General features: G+C 46.8%; 1 long non-coding RNA gene across 1 annotated transcript; it reads left to right on the top strand.

Moving 5' to 3' along the window:
• The first annotated feature begins 6,227 nt into the window (after positions 1-6,227).
• On the top strand, positions 6,228-6,867 carry LOC134307869 (uncharacterized). The gene is made up of 3 exons (XR_010010223.1): positions 6,228-6,324; positions 6,515-6,566; positions 6,801-6,867. It is a non-coding gene; the product is annotated as an uncharacterized LOC134307869 (long non-coding RNA).
• The last annotated feature ends 358 nt before the right edge of the window (positions 6,868-7,225 follow it).

Below are 7,225 nucleotides of genomic sequence, written 5' to 3' on the forward strand. Positions count from 1 at the left end.
CATCGTTAACTATGTTAAAGCGTTTATACAGTCCATCGTGATCTATTTAAGGTCCGTATACTTTCGGTCATTCGTTTTTCACTTCAAATCCCAAAGTTAAAAAAACAGGAACACGGGGCGTTATTCGTATTTTATTTCAAGTTCAAAAATCAAATAACAAACAAGCAGAAATTGAAAAACGGCTCGTATTTTAATTTTACGAAATCAACTTTTTTAATCAGTTCAACTGATAAAATAATAAAAATGTTACGCCGCGCCCCCTGTTCTGACTTGTGTCTGCCGTAGTTTTTCCTGCCCTTGTAATTCACATAAGAACTACTGTACTTTTTCTTTAAAAAAATAAAGGTTATTGTAAGAAAAAGAATGATGTTTTCTAATGTCTGACCTGTCATGTAATGTGCATTACAAATATATTGTCTGGCCCTTTAAGAATGTTAAGTGTACTATGCTAGGGCATAGGGAGCAAGTGTGTAGGGAAGATATCAGAAATGATCGATTTCGGTTGTGCTTATGTTCACTTGTGTGACATAAGTAGCGTTCTGCTTCCTGCACTTTTAAGAAATGCAAATTACCACAGAGACACATTGTGGCACAAACAGCCCAATAAAAATCGTTTGATTACAATTTTTAATCTCGAAACTTTGAAATTACAGATGGCTGTCTGAAGGGTGGACCCCATGTATACACTTTTTACAAACTGTTGACTGTTGTAGTTTTGAACTGATTGATCTGATTTTAAAGTAAACTGCTATCAACAAGTTGAGTTGTTTGTAGTGAACTGATTACCCCTCCCCCACTGAGGTGATGTTAAGCTGCGTCTGAAATCTCATACTTACAGAGTCTGTACTAGATTGGAGGAAGTACGCACCGCTCAGCCGGTAAAGAAGTGCGCGGCGCTTTCAGTACAGAAGTGTGCAGTATGCACACAAACAACCCTACGTACTACGTCCACCATCTTACCAACGTCAAGTGATGACCTGAGGACGTGATGATGTAATATCACCATAGTTACATTAAAAGCTCATTACAAGCCCCACTCATGGATATTTATCGTCTTTTTGCGCTAATTATAACGTTATTTAGGGTTGTATACAATAACAACATTTTTCTTTTGTTTATCTTACAAAATTTGTGAATAAGTGCCGGTGCTGACTTGCCACTAATTTCAGTCCAGACAGAGTGGGTTTGACAGTGGTGTTTAGGGCAGCTGAAACATCAAAACTTTACATTCAGGTGTAGCTTTCATCAGTCTCTACATGCTCTTCACCACTGTGCTGGTGTTCTCCTGAGCAGATCAGGCTTATCATCGTGTTCGTGTCTACCAGCGCCTCCGCAGATGTACCTTTGAACCGACATAGCACTTTAAGCTTGCCTGGTTTTTTACAATGGTGGAATAACACCCATGCTCATATGGCCTCATTTTCTCAGCTTCACTTTTACTGCAGCTTTTTCTGATTTGGTGGCATGATCAGTAAAGATGGTGTCTAATTCTTCAGTGCAGTGCGGTGCTGGAACATGCTGGAGTTACCCAGGTGAAATTGCTGTGGCAGGCAGGTCACAGTTGTTTAAAGTGGAAAGTTGTATTAAGTTCTCCAGCACCAGGCTTTCCTTAACTGCAGTTGGGAATTTCTGTGACATGTAGCCCCAGTTTCTCACCTCACCATCATTTTCTGTGGTGGGGTTGGTGTCGCAGGTTAGCTGGCCTCGGGTGCTTCCTGAAATTCAGCTTCAAAGATTTTTGGTAAGGGCCACCCATGTTAGACTATTCTATAGGTTCAGGTCCCTCCATGGCACCGGTGATCTGTACTACCTTCACTGTCTTACTTTAACCCACTGTGGTGGCTTGCATTGCATCTTGGGAATCTGTGCTGGTTCAGAGTAGACAGCAAAAGCTGTAAATGATGTGTGTCCTTTATCACTATTAAAGGGGCAGTTGTAGCCTAGCCTAGTTGTAGCCCAGCGGTTAAGGTACTGGACTAGTAATTAAACGGTCGCTTGTTCAAACCCCACCACTGCCAGGTGGCCAATGTTGGGCCCTTGAGCAAGGCCCTTGACCCTCAATTGCTCAGACAACATAGTGTCACAATACTGTAAGTCGCTTTGAAGTTACTGTTGTAGTACCACCAAATTGGATGTGGTTTAAAGAAACTCCAGTGTCCTGCACAGAGCCCTGACCTTAGCTCCACTCAACAGCTCTGAGATGAACCGGAACACCGACTGAGGCTTTTTTTTTTTTTACAATGCATCGGTGCCCAGCCATACAAATGCTTTTTTACTGAGTTCCCACAGACACACTTCAAAGTCTCTTAAGAAGCTTCTCAGAAAAACGACTAGCTAAAAAGATCACACAGAGGTCACTGTGTTAATACCGTTTGTTTTTACATTTATTTTGCTTTCTGTTTACAGTATTTGTCATTATTTTGCAGTATTTCATTTATAATTAATTAATTAATTAAAGTTGGAAGTGTGTGTGGAAGTTGTACACACAAGAAACGACAACAATATAATAGTGTTAATTAGTGTTAATCTTAATAATATGTTGTGTGGCATTTAAAAACTTCCACACACACTTTATACACACACACACACACTTTTTCTCCGGTTGACCTACCCTGTGGGGGGACCTGAGGCCATTTCAATGAAACTTTGTCAGATGACGTATATTAAGGCTTTCTATTGGTTGAAATGATTGTGCCTGTGTTGACTTTGATTCAGGTTTGCTGGTTTGGTGTGCAATTAGGTGGCAGTCCCCACCAGGATATATAAACAAGTACACATTATACTCACATGTAATACACACACCTTATACACACGTAACACAGACACGTAATACACACATGTAATACACACACAGAGTGTGTCATGGTATGGGGGTGTACCAGTACCAGGGTCTGTCATGGTATGGGGGTATGTCAGTACCAGGGTGTGTCATGGTATGGGGTGTGTCAGTACCAGGGTGTGTCAGTACCAGGGTGTGTCATGGTATGGGGTGTGTCAGTACCAGGGTGTGTCAGTACCAGGGTGTGTCATGGTATGGGGGTGTACCAGTACCAGGGTGTGTCATGGTATGGGGGTATGTCAGTACCAGGGTGTGTCATGGTATGGGTTGTGTCAATACCAGTACCAGGGTGTGTCAGTACCAGTACCAGGGTGTGTCATGGTATGGGGTGTGTCAGTACCAGGGTGTGTCATGGTATGGGGGTGTGTCAGTACCTGGGTGTGTCATGGTATGAGGGTGTGTCAGTACCATGGTGTGTCATGGTATGGGTTGTGTCAGTACCAGTACCAGGGTGTGTCAGTACCAGTACCAGGGTGTGTCATGGTATGGGTTGTGTCAGTACCAGTACCAGGGTGTGTCATGTTATGGGGTGTGTCAGTACCAGTACCAGGGTGTGTCATGGTATGGGGGTGTGTCAGTACCAGGGTGTGTCATGGTATGGGTTGTGTCAGTACCAGGGTGTGTCATGTTATGGGGTGTGTCATGTTCTGGGGTGTGTCAGTACCAGTACCAGGGTGTGTCATGGTATGGGTTGTGTCAGTACCAGTACCAGGGTGTTTCATGGTATGGGGGTGTGTCAGTACCCGGGTGTGTCATGGTATGAGGGTGTGTCAGTACCAGGGTGTGTCATGGTATGGGGGTGTGTCAGTACCAGGGTGTGTCATGGTATGGGTTGTGTCAGTACCAGTACCAGGGTGTGTCATGGTATGGGGGTGTGTCAGTACCCGGGTGTGTCATGGTATGGGGGTGTGTCAGTACCCGGGTGTGTCATGGTATGAGGGTGTGTAAGTACCAGTACCAGGGTGTGTCATGGTATGGGGTATGTCAGTACCCGGGTGTGTCATGGTATGGGTTGTGTCAGTACCCGGGTGTGTCATGGTATGGGTTGTGTCAGTACCAGGGTGTGTCATGGTATGGGGGGGTGTCAGTACCCGGGTGTGTCATGGTATGGGGTGTGTCAGTACCACTACTAGGGTGTATCATGGTATGGGGGTGTGTCAGTACCAGGGTGTGTCATGGTATGGGGGTGTGTCAGTACCCGGGTGTATCATGGTATGGGGGTGTGTCAGTACCAGTACCAGGGTGTATCATGGTATGGGGGTGTGTCAGTACCAGTACCCGGGTGTGTCATGGTATGGGGGTGTGTCAGTACCCGGGTGTGTCATGGTATGGGGTGTGTCAGTACCACTACTAGGGTGTATCATGGTATGGGGGTGTGTCAGTACCAGGGTGTGTCATGGTATGGGGGTGTGTCAGTACCCGGGTGTATCATGGTATGGGGGTGTGTCAGTACCAGGGTGTGTCATGGTATGGGGGTGTGTCAGTACCAGGGTGTGTCATGGTATGGGGAGTGTCAGTACCAGGATGTGTCATGGTATGGGGGTGTACCAGTACCAGGGTGTGTCATGGTATGGGTTGTGTCAGTACCAGGGTGTGTCATGGTATGGGGGTGTGTCAGTACCAGTACCAGGGTGTGTCATGGTATGGGGGTGTGTCAGTACCCGGGTGTGTCATGGTATGAGGGTGTGTCAGTACCAGGGTGTGTCATGGTATGGGTTGTGTCATTACCAGTACCAGGGTGTGTCATGTTATGGGGTGTGTCAGTACCAGTACCAGGGTGTGTCATGGTATGGGTTGTGTCAGTACCAGTACCAGGGTGTGTCATGGTATGGGTTGTGTCAGTACCAGGGTGTGTCATGTTATGGGGTGTGTCAGTACCAGTACCAGGGTGTGTCATGGTATGGGTTGTGTCAGTACCAGTACCAGGGTGTGTCATGGTATGGGGGTGTGTCAGTACCCGGGTGTGTCATGGTATGAGGGTGTGTCAGTTCCAGGGTGTGTCATGGTATGGGTTGTGTCAGTACCAGTACCAGGGTGTGTCATGGTATGGGTTGTGTCAGTACCCGGGTGTGTCATGGTATGGGTTGTGTCAGTACCAGGGTGTGTCATGGTATGGGTTGTGTCAGTACCAGGGTGTGTCATGGTATGGGGTATGTCAGTACCAGGGTGTGTCATGGTATGGGTTGTGTCAGTACCCGGGTGTGTCTTGGTATGGGTTGTGTCAGTACCAGTACCCAGGGGTGTCATGGTATGGGGGTGTGTCAGTACCCGGGTGTGTCATGGTATGGGGTGTGTCAGTACCCGGGTGTATCATGGTATGGGGGTGTGTCAGTACCAGGGTGTGTCATGGTATGGGGCTGTGTCAGTACCAGTACCAGGGTGTATCATGGTATGGGGGTGTGTCAGTACCAGGGTGTGTCATGGTATGGGGGGGTGTCAGTACCAGTACCAGGGTGTGTCATGGTATGGGGGTGTGTCAGTACCAGTACCAGGGTGTGTCATGGTATGGGGGTGTGTCAGTACCAGGGTGTGTCATGGTATGGGGGTGTGTCAGTACCAGTGCCAGGGTGTGTCATGGTATGGGGGTGTGTCAGTACCAGGGTGTATCATGGTATGGGGGTGTGTCAGTACCAGCACCAGGGTGTATCATGGTATGGGGGTGTGTCATGGTATGCGGGTGTGTAAATACCAGTACCAGGGTGTGTCAGTACCAGGGTGTGTCATGGTATGGGGGTGTGTCAGTACCAGTACCAGGGTGTGTCAGTACCAGTACCAGGGTGTGTCATGGTATGGGGGTGTGTCAGTACCAGTACCAGGGTGTGTCATGGTATGGGGTTGTGTCAGTACCAGGGTGTGTCATGGTATGGGGGTGTGTCAGTACCAGGGTGTGTCATGGTTTGGGGTGTGTCAGTACCAGGGTGTGTCATGGTATGGGGGTGTGTCAGTACCAGTACCAGGGTGTGTCATGGTATGGGGTGTGATTCACTGTGTGGAATTAACAAACCACTCTGGACAGGTTGCCAGACACACCTAAACAAACACATACCTGTGTACCTTATACCTTATACCTAGGGTACCCCTTTACCCCCAGGACATGGGGAGAACATGCAAATTCCTCCCGGTAATCAAACCCAGGACCCTCCAGAAGCCGTCCCACAGTGGAAATCAAGTCAGTATATGTGCAGTCACATGAATCCAGTCATGCCCATATATGGTAAAGGTAAATTCACTCTGCTCCCTCGGAACGCTGTGACATCACAATGTGGACCTGTGCTCTTCAGGAGCAGCATTTAGATTTTCTCCTCATTTACGATGGCTGCTTCTCTGAGACAGAGGTTTCTGCGTGTGCTGTGTTGCGGGGCGCCTCCCCGGGCGTCCTCCGGGGGCGACCCGGGTCACGGGGGCGGTGCGGAGGCCGAGGAAGCGCTCCTGATGGAGGGGTTTCTGTTTAAGAGGACCAGGAGTGTGTTTAAAACCTGGAACAGGTCTGTACACTGATGCTTAGTCTATATATTAGGAATTATATATCTATACACTCAACATTATATATATACACTATTATATTTATACACTTAATATTATATACATAGACACACATTATATCTATAAACTCAATATTATATATATACACTCAATATTATATATATATATACACGATGTGTTTGATCTCTGCAGGCGGTGGTTCATCATACAGAACAATCAGCTTCTCTACAAGAAGAGGTTTAAGGTAGGTCACATGACTTCATATGATCCAAATCAGCTCTTTCCTGGACTCTGTGAAATACCCATAATGTACCGCGGCCGTACGCCCCTCATCATTCGGGCGCATTACAGCAGAAGTCGACTTCTGTGCCGGGCTGTGTCCCAAACCACCCCCGTCATGTTTACGTCTGGGATGATTTCACCGGCGTTTATATCATCAACTGTATAAATAAGAAGGTTTTATGTTCTATTCCCCCAGCGTGACTTCATGGTGCTGGCTGAAGACCTGCAGCGCTGTTCGGTCCAGAGCTGCGAGGACGCCGGGCGACGCTTCTGCTTCCGGGTGGTCACGCCCACAAGGTAAGTCCAGATCTATAATCACAGATAGATAGACAGATAGACAGATAATCAATAGACAGACAGACAGATGATCAATAGACAGACAGATAGATGATCAATAGACAGATAGATAGGCAGACAGACAGATAGATGATCAATAGACAGACAGACAGATAACCAATAGACAGACAGATGATCAATAGACAGACAGACAGATGATCAATAGATAGATAGATAGGCAGACAGACAGATAGATGATCAATAGACAGACAGACAGATAACCAATAGACAGACAGATGATCAATAGACAGACACAGATGATCAATAGACAGATAGACACATATT

Source organism: Trichomycterus rosablanca, unplaced genomic scaffold (genome assembly GCF_030014385.1).
Source record: "Trichomycterus rosablanca isolate fTriRos1 unplaced genomic scaffold, fTriRos1.hap1 scaffold_359, whole genome shotgun sequence".
In the NCBI taxonomy this organism is placed as follows: domain Eukaryota; kingdom Metazoa; phylum Chordata; class Actinopteri; order Siluriformes; family Trichomycteridae; genus Trichomycterus; species Trichomycterus rosablanca.